The 6035-nt window shown below is 35.2% G+C and overlaps 1 long non-coding RNA gene across 2 annotated transcripts in view; it reads left to right on the forward strand.

Annotated features, from left to right (window-relative positions):
• The window catches only part of LOC107823712 (uncharacterized), an 11372-nt gene extending 5650 nt beyond the window's left edge, over positions 1-5722 (forward strand). The window contains exons 2-3 of one of the 2 annotated variants that reach the window (XR_012696921.1): positions 3671-3781; positions 4700-5722. This is a non-coding gene — a long non-coding RNA (uncharacterized LOC107823712). Of the gene's footprint in view, positions 1-3670; positions 3782-3939; positions 4269-4699 lie in introns of those variants that run through there. The other variant, XR_012696920.1, reaches the window with a different exon arrangement.
• The last annotated feature ends 313 nt before the right edge of the window (positions 5723-6035 follow it).

A 6035-nucleotide genomic window follows, 5' to 3' on the forward strand; every position in this document is an offset into this window, starting at 1 on the left:
TATGAAGTCTTCCTCATCTCCTACTTCTAACAGGAGCAAGAGCAAGGTCATCAACAATGGGGACTCTTCGAGGGTTAGGGTTTGAAGAAGGCATAGTAGTACAAGGAAGAAGAAAACAAGAACTGAATATTCTAAACTTTTTATGAGAAAAACAAAGATGAAAAATTATATTTATACTCAGAAGCAACCATCAAAGGAAAAGGTATAATGATGGAAACGTCATGATGGAAGCTGTCGCTTCGTAATTGATGAAGCCGTAAAAAAGCCCTAAAAGACGCTGAAAAGTTGCAAAATCAATCAGGGAATGCCACGCATCACGAACATTAAATGGAAGTGACATATGAAGCATCAGTTCCAAAGAAGGAATAACGACAGCAAATATTCCCGCTTCAATAAGATCCACTTCCCAAATATTCTATTAATGAATAAATGGCAAGTGGGGGGAATATTTGTATTGGGAAAAATTAAGTTCATGTATATAATTAATTATGAGGTGACATGTCATGACAGGTGGACTGGTAAAAGAATGACAGTTGGCAAAGAATAGTTGTAGAGGCACGAGCTTCAGTAGATAGGGGCAGAGATCCAAGAAAATCAGAAAGGATAGGTGCTCGAACCTATTGATATTCGGAAGTCGCATTAGAAGAATGAACCTAAGTAGCAAAAGAGGAATAAATACGTATTATTGGTAATTAATAGGCACTAATTATGGAAAACGTTATGTAATCTGTATTGAATCAATTATGATTACTAATTATAACGTTACATTAAATTCCGTTAATTGTCCATAATGACTCCATTATGAAATGAGAAAAACGTATTTCTTAGAAATAGCTATAAAAGGTGAGGAATATACATTTGTAAGAACACGAAATACTATTGAAATATATTGATTTACTTTGCTTTTTATTCAGTCATTATTTACATCAATTATTTCTATTTCCATTTGATTATAAGTAACCCGAGTTCTTCTAAAATTGAGCTTTGACCGAATTCCCTATTTTTGGTTAAACAGACTTTAGATCTGTCACGACCCAGATTTTCTACCCTCGGGAGTAGTGATGGCGCCTACTAATGTGAGCTAGGCAAGACGACTGTTTGAACAAATTACCTTTTTACCAATTTATATTCTTTAACAATTGTAACGCAATAACGTGTAGACAGCGAAAATTACAATAGGCGGAAGAAATGCAGTAAACTATCTGAAATATGTATCTAATACAACTGTTTGAGCTTCGGCCACCCAGAACTGGTGTCACAGTTTTACTGACGATCTAGGAATACTACATACAAAGTCTAAAAGATAAAAGATTCATTGTTTCTGAACTAAGTAAATGAAACAGGAGTAAAGGGATAGAGAGAGACGCTAGGGCCTGCGGATGCCTGCGGGACTACCTTGGATCTTCGCGTGGACTGAAGGCATCCACCCAATCTATGGTCCAAAAGCTGCTGCTCTGGGATCTGCACACAGTGCAGAGTGTAGTATCAGCACAACCGACCCCATGTGCTGGTAAGTGCGTAGCCTAACTTCGGCGAAGTAATGACGAGGCTTGGACCAGACTACCAAATAAACCTGTGCAATTTAACCATATAGAGCGGAAAAGAAGAACAGTAATGTACAGTCAAGTATGGGAGGGGTAACATGCTACGGGGAACTATCAATTTAGAATAGAAAGACAACGGGTAATTAAAAGAAACAACATATCTCAGATATCAACAAAGAATCAGGAATCAATAAGTGCACGACATCACCCTTCATGATTTTACTCTCGTCCTAACCAAAGCAATCAAGTAATGAAAATGTACATGGCATCACCCTTCGTGATTTTACTCTCGTCCTCAGCATATAATCAATATAATTGACATGGAATTGTACATCGTGCGGCACGACATCACCCTTCGTGCTTTACACTCTTTCCTCACAAATCATACACGACATCACCCTTCGTGCTTTAACACTCTCTCACCAAACAATACACGACATCACCCTTCGTGCTTTAACACTCTTCCTCACCCAAATAATAATCACAAACAATAGGGCAAGGGAGTAAATGAAATTACAATAAGAATCCCGGCAAGGGAACAATAGTTCAACAATCAAGTTCCGGCAAGGGAACAACATCAAAAGAAACATCAACATCCTGGCAAGGGAGATAACATCAAAAACAACAATATCCCGGCAAGGGAGGCCACGTAATAATTCTCTTCTTTTTCTCACTGTTGCTTCACAACTCGCTTCACAACTTGAGCCAATGCTCTAAAAGGTTCAATTACGACTTATACTTTTACATTTCATTATTCAACTTGAGCCGATGCTCCTCGATGTTCAAATGTCACAATTACTTCCACAAACTTTGCCCAACAATAGAAATCATCACCAAAGCATGAATAATACAACGAAGTCATAATAATCACAATATATGACTCACGGGCATGTTTGACACCAACGTATAGATACTCGTCACCATGCCTATACGTCGTACTCAACAAATACCACATAGCAAATAGGACTCGACTCCTAATCCCTCAAGCTAAAGTTAGACCAAACACTTACCTCGATGCCACGAACACAATTCAAGTCTCTACTATCGCTTTACTTCTTGATTCCACCACCAATTCGCTCGTACCTAGCCACAAGTTACTTAATTACATCAATAAATGCTAAATGAATCAATTCTAATGAATGAAAATGAGTTTTCTAAAGTTTTACCCAAAAAGTCAAAAATCGCCCTCGGGCCCACATGGTCAAAACTGGAGGTTCGAACCAAAACCCGATTACCCATTCCACCACGAACTCAAATATATAATTTATTTTAAAATCGGACCTCAAATCGAGGTCCAAATCCCCAATTTTGAAAAACCTAGGTTCTATCCAAAACACCCAATTTCCGCAATGAAAATCATCGTTTTTGAGTTGAAATAATGTGAAAAGATGTTAATGATTGAAGAAAACGAGTTAAAATTGACTTACAATCGATTTGGAAGAAGAGTTATCTTTGAAAAATCGCCCAAGAGTGTTTTGATTTTGAAAGAGTGTGAAAAATGAAAGATTTTCGGCTAAGTTATAAAATTGCAGGTTGCAGATGTCGAAATTGCGATCAGAGTTCGCAATTGCGACCAGGGTTCGCAATTGCGAATACAGACTTCTGCTAAGCTTGCATTTGCGAAGTGACCCTCGTATTTGCGAACATACAATCGCATTTGCGATAACAGGCCCAAATGGGGAGTATCGCATTTGCGAGGAAGGGCTGGCCTAGGTTGTTTCGCATTTGCAACTCAGCCTTCGCATTTGCGTACTTGCATTTGTGATGCGAAGCTTGTAGGGCTGCAATGAAACAGCTGAAGCCTGCAATTTCTCAAGTCGGTTAGTAACGATTGTCTGTAACGACTCTTATTCGGTTAGTATTTTGACATAACAAGTTAAGAGATTTAAAATAGCTGCAATATATCCATGGATGTATCAAGCATTTATATTCTGATAGATGTTGAACCTTTCTCTAGGTTATACCTGCTAAATTATGACTTTGTGCTTGAGTATTTTACTTTGTATTTGATAGCAGCTCATTTTCTTAATACATTCTTCTGCTTGGTATTTGTTATGCACCCAATGGCTATTTGTGGATTATCTCTTACAAAAAGAGTGCAATTAGCACACTGCTTTTTCTTTCAGTCGACATCTTGGGATGCTAATTTCGGATTGTAATAGAAAGAAAGAAGGTCAATCAGTCTTGCGAACATGCATATCTGTCAGTCACATGGTTATCCCATGTAATGTAAACAGGTTTGTTCTTGGCTTTTGAATTTTAAAGATCTATAAAGTTTTCAAAATGGTACAAAAATTTCCCAACACAAGAAGTTATCTGCAAATTGTCTTCAAGAAAATATTTATTTTGATTGTTGAAATGCTACGCCTTTATTTTTTATATCTGTTACTTTCAGTTGAGGGCTTTAATTGACCTGAGAAACAAGTTGCTAACACCTCGATGTGTCAATAAACGAAGAAGAAAGACTGTCTATTTCAGTATTACGAGAGGAAAGAATGGTAGAACATTTATGTTACCAAATTAATGTCTCGCTTATAGATGCTGAGAAGTTAGCTGTGAATATGTTTCTTAATTTCAATTGTGAATACATTTCTTAATTTCATTTGTTCCAATTTTATTTGATCTAAATGTAAATCTAAGTTTAACCATAATATTTCTTAGCAATCTGATAGCACAAGTTTAAATTGTGAATATATTTCTTAATTTTATTTGTTCCAATTCTATTTGATCTAAATGTAAATATAAGTTCTAACCATAATAAGTAAAGATAAAGTTGTTTAAGAGGAAATACATTGATCCGTGTGTGTTGGAAAATTGTGGTGAAGTTCTAAAATCATTGAGCCCTTTAAATGTGGATACTGCTATATGAATGCTAGGTAAGTTAGTGCTACGGAGTTCAAAGCTGTTTTTTTTCTTCTTTTCTTCGTGTAATATGCATGATTGTTGTTGTTGTATGCAAGTTTGCTAGGAAGTGACTGACAATTGATCACATAGAATAACATTCTTTGCTTTTTGGTAAAGATAAAACCATACTCATTAAGATAGAACGTGTGTATAAGAAATTTCTCCACTGTCCTTTTACTATTTTGATGAGAGTGTCCTATTGTTTTCTGCTATCCTGTTATGTCTCTAAAGTTACCTTACATTTGTAACAGATACTTCAAATGTCTGAGGCTCAATATGTTTAAAATTTGACTATCAAAATCTACATGTAATATCATGTAAGTTTATTTTTCTTCGTTTGGATTTCAAATTCACTATCTTTTAAGTTTTTTGCCATAAACTTTCTATATTGGTTTGATGCCTTTATTTGTTCTTATCTATGAATATTTGTGTATGAATGGTAATTTTTTATTTTGAGGATAAGCAGAATCATTTCTTAATGAGTATCTGTTCATGGTCTTCTTATATATCACTAAGCTTATGAATGTCTTTCTTGTGAAAAGTATTACTACAATAAGATGAGAAAACTAAATTTAACTATATATTTGTGCGACAACATTAAACAAACAGATGTATTCATGTAAAATAAATTTGGAAGATGAGAAGGTTTCAAAAACTAAATAGGGAATTGATTACCCACACTACTTGACCAAAGCAAAGAATAGTGGTATAAACTTTCGTCAATAATGGTAAATTTGGTGCATTGCTAGATTGTCCAAGGAATGAACAATATATGGTTGATACACAACTTACCCAGAAGGACAAGTAGTGCAAGTCCCTCGAGCCATTAGCACATTTAGGCATTGTGTGGTGATGCCTGCTTGGAGGCATTTAGAATTTATATTAGGCAATATAGTAAGCTGCCACATAAAAATTTTCTGCTATTACATATTTGATAGAATTAACTGTGTAGTTCTGCGGAATACGGAAGGACAGCAAGAAGTTGCTTTGGTGGTCATGATGGTAACAACCATAAAAAACGATAGAACACTGAGTAGTGTCTCTATTGTAAGGTTGATGATAAAGAGAAGTCGCAAGCAACAACAATCTAATGTTAGCTTTTATATTGGTGGGTGATAGAATTTGGTGTGATGTCTTCTGTCATGTCTTTTTAAGATAAATGTGACAAAGTACTCGATCATGCAAAACAATTTTTTATGTACGGTATATAGCCAAGTGCATTATGTAGTAAACAATTTTTCATTTAGCACGCCCAATTTTGTTCTGTTTCTTCATTATTTTTAGTCAAGTTTATGCCTCTATATATATAGGGTTTTAGAATGTGAAGAAGATAAAAAAAATATTTCACCTCAACATTCGTTCTCCGTGTTAGGCCCGTGTTGTGCACGGGCAACACCAGTCTAGTATAACAATAAAAGTCAGTTAGAAAAATTATTTTGTATTGGTAAATATTTATCCATACCAGGTGTATATACCAACATGGGTAAAATATAATTAATTACTATTCATAACCATCTTAATTTATCACTAATCATACTAAATTAGTATAATTTGATGTAAACACTCGATAACTATAAAATTTTACCC

The sequence above is a fragment of the Nicotiana tabacum genome, chromosome 11, assembly GCF_000715075.1.
Source record: "Nicotiana tabacum cultivar K326 chromosome 11, ASM71507v2, whole genome shotgun sequence".
Lineage (NCBI taxonomy): Eukaryota > Viridiplantae > Streptophyta > Magnoliopsida > Solanales > Solanaceae > Nicotiana > Nicotiana tabacum.